At 39.9% G+C, this 7,610-nt stretch overlaps 1 long non-coding RNA gene across 2 annotated transcripts; it reads left to right on the plus strand.

Moving 5' to 3' along the window:
• The first annotated feature begins 32 nt into the window (after positions 1-32).
• LOC150004384 (uncharacterized) lies at positions 33-4,611 on the plus strand. Of its 2 annotated transcripts, none has more exons than XR_016512291.1 (3): positions 33-88; positions 3,072-3,125; positions 4,326-4,611. It is a non-coding gene; the product is annotated as an uncharacterized LOC150004384 (long non-coding RNA). The 2 variants fall into 2 exon arrangements; XR_016512290.1 differs by having other exon boundaries at positions 4,339-4,611.
• Positions 4,612-7,610: the final 2,999 nt, after the last annotated feature.

A 7,610-nucleotide genomic window follows, 5' to 3' on the forward strand; every position in this document is an offset into this window, starting at 1 on the left:
GCTCCACCCTCGCCTTCCTTCCACGCAGGCGCGCTGAACTCGGTCAGGTGACCCATCCCCATGGTAACAGGGCAGCAAGGTGATGAAGGTGAGTAAGACGGTTTGTGGGGCTGCTGCTACTGCTCCCATCCGTTACTCTCTCCGCCTTTTCTACCCTTCTAACAGTTTGTGCCTAAGGACCGGGTGCCATTTACTACTGTGTAGGTCTGAGCTCAGGGTCACGTGAGTCCCAACACAGCAACTGCAAAGAATCCTGAGAATCTACCTTTTGGAGATTTCCTCTGCCAGCCTTAGACCTCCACCACTTAGTCACTATCCTCTCCAGCCACGGGCTCGGAAACTTTCTCGCACTAACGCTTTTCAACTCCTGCCCTCCTTGCGCTACAACTTTTTTCTTTGGCTTTTACCGCTCTTTGTCTGTCTGAACTAAAGTCCGTTGGCTGTTGAAGGTTTTGTGTAGTTTTGCACAAAAGTAAGAGCTATGTCCTCATACAGAAACTAAAAAACTATTTCTTGAGGGCTATGTTCTAGGCACTGTCCTAAGACCTTGGTGTATGTAATCTAATTTGGTTCTTAACATCAATCTATGAGATAGAAAGATACATCTGCATTAGCGTACAAAGAAATTGAAGCGCAATTTACCCAAGTTACCTGTTATAGTTACCATGGGGTAACATAGAATATAACATAGCATAAACTTAGAAACATTTTATTTCTAGCTGTTATTTAGCACTACAATAAGTTAATCTGTGGTAAAACTAATAAAAATCTGAGCAGAAAAGAGATGACTATAAGATGAAAACTTCGCCCTCAAAGTTTATGGTCTAGCAGCTCTAGCCGATAAAACAGACATTTAAAAATAAATATACAACAGATTAGGAAGAAGAAAATAAACTGTTTTTGTTCACAGGTGTCATGATTATGTAGACAGTCGCAAAGAATTGACAAAAAAAAAAAAAAAAAAAATCCCGAAAACTAATAAGCAATTATAGCAAGGTTGCAGGATACAAATTTAATATACATAAACCTATTGTTTTTCTGTATACCAGCAATGAACCATTGGAATTTGAAATTAAAGATACAATATCACTTATATTAGCACACAAGAAAGACATACTTAGGTATAAATATAACAAAATGTATACAAGATCTATATCAGAAAAGCTATAAAATTCTGATGAAAGAAATCAAAGAAGATGCAAATAAATGGGCAGATATTCCATGTTCATGGATAGGAAGACTCAATCTCAATCAAAATCCTAGCAAGTTATTTTTTATATCACCAAACTGATCTAAAGTTTGTATAAAAAGACAGAAGTCCCAGAAAAGCCAACATGATATTGATGCAGAAGAACAAAGCCTGAGATCTGACAGTGCCCAACATCAAAACTTACTATAAAACTACAGTAAGACAATGGGGGGGGGAGACTAGACAAATAGATGAACGAAACAGCATACAGAGACCAGAAATAGACTTATACATTCAGTGGATCTTTGACAAAAGAGTAAAGTTCTTCAATGGGCAAATGATAGTCTTTTCAACAAACGGTGCTGGAACAACTGGACTTCTAAATGGAAAAAAAAAAAAAAACAGGAATCTAGACACAGACCTTACAACTTTAATAAAAATTAAATTGGAGTGGATCATAGACATCAATTCAAAATGGAAATCTATAAAACTTATCAAAAATAACACAGGAGAAAATTTAAGTGACCTTTGGTTGGGTCATAAGTTTTGGATATAACACCAAAAACACAGTAAAAGAGAAAATATTGATAAATCAGACTTCATTAAAATTTAAAATTTCTGCTCTGCAAAAAACATTGTTTAGCCCTTTGAGTACCAATGTCGCTGTGAGCAGAGCTGACAAATTTTCCCAAAAGTGCCACCATCGCTCCCAGCAACTTTTTTTGATGCCTATAAATGTAAATAACAATGGAATAATTCATATTTTATGTTTCATTTCTTTTTTTTGTACCTCAGGTTATATATTGATATAATTTTTTCTCATGTTGATTCAAATTTTGAATTATGCATGCCACTCAAAGTGTTAGAAAATGATAAGACAGCCGTGGTTGCTGTGGCTCAGTTGGTTGGAGCATCATCCCATAAAATAGAATGTCTCAGGTTTGATTCCCAGTCAGAGCACATGCCTAGGTTGTGCGTTCTGTTCCAAGTTGGGGTGTGTATATTGATATCTCTCCCTCCACGTCTCTCACCCACCCCCACCCTCTTTCTCTCTCTCCCTCTCCTTCCCTCCCTTATCCTTGCTCTAAAATTAATGAGGCATGTCCTCCGGGAAGGATTTCAAAAATTGAAAAGACAAGCCAAAAACTAGGAGGAAGTATTTGCAAAAAAATATGTACCTGATAAAGGACTTATATCCAAATACAATAATGAGATACCACTGCACACCTATCAGAATGGCTAAATTCCAAAACACTGACAACACCAAATACCAACAAAGTCGTGGGCCAACAGGAACTCACATTCATTGCTGGTGGGAATGCAAAATGGTAGAACAACTTTCAAAGCAATTTGAAAGTGGTCAAAAAACTCAACATAGTCTCACCGTGTAAACCAGTTATCATGCCCATGGATATTCGCTCAAATTAAAATTTATGTCCACACAAAATCTAACACATGAATAGCAGTTTTATTCATAATTACCCCAAACTGGTAGCGAGCCTGATATCCCTATCAATAGGTAAAGGGATAAATAAGTTGTGATACACCCAAACAATAGAATATTATTAGGCAATAAAAAGAAATAAGCTACAAGTCATGAGAGGACATAGAGGAACTTTTAAGTGCATATTGCTATGTGAAATAAGCCAGTCTAAAAAGGCTACATACTGTATGATTTTAATGATATAAAATTCTGTAAAAAGTAAAATTAGGCAGTAAAAAGGTCAGTGTTTGGGGAATATGGGGAATAATAAGTAAGTGGAACACAGATTTTTTTTTTAGGGTGATGAAACTATTCTGTAGAGCACTATAATGGTAGGTATATGACATTATCTATTTGTCAAAATCCATAATACAATATAATATAATTATTGATTTTTAGTCTTTGTTCCTGGTTCCCATCATTTCTTCAAAAACCCTTGGGATTTCAGGAATGGTAAGTGTATCCTTGTTATTCTAATGAGGTGGTTCCTGACTGGGGTGGGTAGCCTAGGTAGCTTTAAGATGGGAGGCTTGTAACCAGAAAGACCGAGCATGTGATTACCAGGTTGGTACTTTCAGCCCCAGGGTGCTGGAGACTGAGTTTATTATGCACAGGGCCAGTATTTAATTAACTGTGCCTATATAATTAAATACCAATTAAAAACTGAACAGCGAGGCTTGATGGAGCTTTCTGATTAGTTGATATATCAATGTACCAGGGGACTAACACACCCCTAATTCCTTGGGGACAGAGGCTTCTTCACCTGGGACTCTTCCAGACCTTACCTTATGTACTTCTTTAGACGGATGTTCATTTGCATTCTTTATAATAAAATTGTAAGTATAGTGATTTCAGTGAGTTTTGTGAGCCATTCTAGCTAATTATCAAACTTGAAGGGGAATCTGGGTAGTAACTAAATTTGTCCCAGATGGAGGCAAGTGCAGACATCAGACATCACGGGGACCACATGTGCCATTTGTCTAAAGTGTGAGCTGTCTTGTTAGAAATCCTGTCAATAACTTGTGGGATCTGATGCTAACTCTTGGTTATTAGTGCTAGAATTGAATTGAATTGTAGAATACCCAGCTGGTGTCAAAAAAATTTTAATGGAATTGAACACACTGTACAACACCAAGAGCGAGCCCTGATGTAAACTGTGGGCTTCAGTTAATAATAATGAAGGGGAGGTGGGGACTGGATGAAAGATGAAGTGATCAACCAAAGAATATTCATGCATGACCCATGGACACGGACAATGATATGGGAATTGACTGATGGAGGGGAGAGGATGGCACTGGATGGAGTTGGGAAAGGGGAGAAAAAGTAGGAACAACTGTAATAGCATAAACAATAAATAAATACTAATACAAGGTCTGTTTAGAAGGTATCCACACATGTAATATGAAAAATAGATATATTTATTGAAGAAGATACAAGAAACTTTGTGTAGGGGCTTCAGCTATTCTCTGTAAAATGTTGCAACAGTCTGCTAAGAAGTTGCAAGGATCTGCTAAAAGGCCTTGTCAGTGGACTAGAAGGAGGAAATGTTATAGCCGCTCGGTGATTTACAAGCTGAGAGACCCCAGCTTAGCTCCTTCCCGTAGCCCCTACCTCCTTCCATTTGCTTGTGACTTGCTTATAACCCTTGTAAAGTTATATTTCACAGTATATCTAGTCTTTTGAAGATAGTTGCTTTACAGAGAATTCGACCCTCACTGAAAAACTGCAACCAGCGATAACCTTATGGCCCTGCGAACTTTTGTTCCTGTTACGACGCCCCTGCAGCACTGTCCTGCCCTTCTGCTTCCCAAGGCTACTTCCCACCGCAGAAGGAGCAAAACCCTATATAAGCCTTGCCCTAAACCCCATTCATGGTTGGTACTTTGTTTGAGACTCAGGTCTCGGCCCGACCACCGGCAATAAACCTTTGCTTGCTTTATACACTGCCTCAGAGTGTTCAGTCTTGCTTGTGTAGCTGCAACAATTATACATGGGACAATGACACCTCAGTCGCCTTCAACTAGGTACCTTGGGACCTCACATAGTTCTCCCAATTGCCATCCGTTGCCTTGTCATATTTTCCTGAATCTCATCAAAGTTTTGAAATCTCTTCCCTTTCAAAGGTAATTTTAGTTTTGGGAAAAGCCAGAAGTCATAAGGCACCAATGGGCTGTAGGGGGGCTGAGTCTCCTGGGTGATTTGATGTTTTGCCAAAAATCTCTACGCAAGACATGATGCATGAACAGGCATGTTGTCATGGTGAAACTGCCATCATCAGTTTCCCATAGATGTAGACTTCTGAATCAGCTGAATATTTTCCAAAGAGGAATGTTCAAACTTAATGCAAAATTTGATGCAGATTCATTGCTCTACTCAGTCATATTGAATGCAATGACCACACAGTACACATACTCACTCAATGGCATCTACCACCCCCACTGACTAGTACAGTTAAGTTGGCATTGTTTATGCATGTACATTCCAGTCCACTCTCCTTGGCTGCCAGGTTACATCAATGCCATGCAAACCATTCTTGTTATATTTACAATGGTTGGACTTTTTTTGGACAGACTTTGTATTATTATTATTATGAATAATGTATCGATATTAGTTCATCAATTACAACAAATGTACAACATTGATACAAGACATTAAAAATAGGTGACCTGTGTGTCTCATTTGGTTGGAGCATCGTCCAGTAACCAAGAGGCTGTGAGTTCATTCCTGGTCAGGGTACATACCTCGTCGTTGTCGGCAGCCGTCCGTCTCGAGAGACGATGGTGTAGCTTCTTAAGAGTCTATCTGCACCGCCGAGAATGGTTGTGCAGTCCGACTCGGGAGTGACACGGTATCTGTCTCCTCCCGTGTTGAATCGACATCTTGCGATGACGCTGGACTGTCCTCTCCAGTGAAGCTGAAGCTACAGAGCCTGGGCAGGGTGATATGGAGGGTCTGCTGTTGCCCATGCAGCAGACCCCCCCTCTCTTCGCAGCTGAATGATCCAAGGGAAAGACGGAGTCAATACAGCTTGGCTTCAGGTGCGCCGCAGGAGTTGCCGGTGTTGACTACAACGTCAAACCGCCTTAGGGACTCCGGCTCCGGATTTTCTGTCGGGGTTTACTCCCTTAGCCTTTCCCCTGAAGAGGTATGCCGCAAGGCAATGGAGGTTTTTTGGAGTCAGAGTTTTCCTTCTCTGATGTGCCCTGACTGGAAGATCGAACCAGCGACACTTAGCTCCCAGGCCGACGCTCAATCCACTGAGCCAAACCAGCCAGGCGGTACATACCTAGGTGGCAGGTTAATTCCCAGTCCAGGTACATATGCTCCCCAGTTTGGATACCTATAATCCTCAGTCCTAGCATGTATAGAAGGCAACCAATTGCTGTTTCTCTCTCACATGGTGCGATGTTTCTCTCTATCCCTTCCCCTCTCCTGCCCTCCCTCTCTAAAAGCAATGAAGAAATGTCCTTAGGTAAGGATAAAAGAAAAAAAAAACGATTAAGTTAAATTGCTTATAGGGAGATGGGAATACCTGAGAACTGTGTACTATTTACTCATTTTTCCATAGACCTAAACTGTTCTAAAAAATAAAGTCTATTAATTAAAAATATAATAATTACACAAGTAAAGTTGTGATGGGTGTTTGAAGAAAAAATTCAGAACTATGGAACCAAAAGTAGTCATCCTAGAAGATATGGCTTTTAAGCTAAAGAGTAAGAATTAGCCAAGTGACAAATGGAAGAAAAGTTTCAGGCAAAGAGAATAACAAATGCAAAAGTATTGTGGTTGAATGGAAGCTTGATGCATTTCAGGAGCTGAAAGGCCGTTTTGGCCAGACCCCAATCATCAGAGAAGGAATGGCTTAAGACAAAGCTAGAGAATTAGGCAGGGCTGTACAGAATCTACTGGAAAGAGTAACATGATTAGATTTACATTTTAAATGATTACTGTGGTTACTGCTTGGAAGATGGATTGAATGTGTAGATAAGTCTGGGATGCACAGAGATGCACTAGGAGAATACCACAGTGAAAATGTAGAAAATCAGAAAAATTCAAAAAATATGAAGATAAGAATCAGGAAGGCTTAGTGGTTGGTGGGATAAGTACCAAAATAAGTACCGTATTTCTGGCATGAGCATATAGATAGATGTTGGCACACATGCTGATGTGGGGTACAGTAACATGAGCAGATAGATGAGGTAGGAAAATTAGAAGATTGATTTTGGATTGTTTGAAGTGACATGTGGGTTACCAGTTCTGGTAGGCTGAATATTGGCCCCCAAGATGCCCATGACCTAAACTTCCAAATATATGATTATGTTACCTTCCATGGCAAAAAGGACATCATAGATGTGATTAGGGTAAGGGTTTTGAGATGGGGAGATTGCTCTGCATTATCCAGTTGGACATGGTATAATCACAAGGGGCCTTGAGTGAGAATGAGAGAGAGAGAGAGAGAGAGAGAGAGAGAGAGAGAGAGAGAGAGAGAGAGAGAGAGAGAATCAAAGTTGGTAGAAGATGTAAGGAAAAAAGCAGAGATTAAAATGATGTAACCATGAGCCAAAGGATGCTGGCAGACTTTAGAAGTTGGAAAAGATAAGAAACAGATTCCCTTCTGGAGACTCCCAAAGGAATCAGCCCTGTCAACATCTTGATCTACAGAATAACCTTGATGTGCCCATCACCTATGTCTGCAGAAAACTATAGACTTACTCCCTAGCAAATGAAGGAGTATGAGTGAAAATTTATACACTGAATAGTGAAACTCCTGGTCCCTTTTTTCTATCTGTTCATTGTCTTTAAGGAAGCTCACAGTCAGGGTCCAGGAAGCACAGAGAGTCCCAAACAAACTAGACCCAGGGAGGAACCACACCAAGACATATTATAATTGAAATGCCAAAGGTTAAGGATAAAGAAAGAATCTTAAAAGTAGCAAGA

This window comes from Furipterus horrens, unplaced genomic scaffold, assembly GCF_987537825.1.
Source record: "Furipterus horrens unplaced genomic scaffold, mFurHor1.1.pri manual_scaffold_7, whole genome shotgun sequence".
Lineage (NCBI taxonomy): Eukaryota > Metazoa > Chordata > Mammalia > Chiroptera > Furipteridae > Furipterus > Furipterus horrens.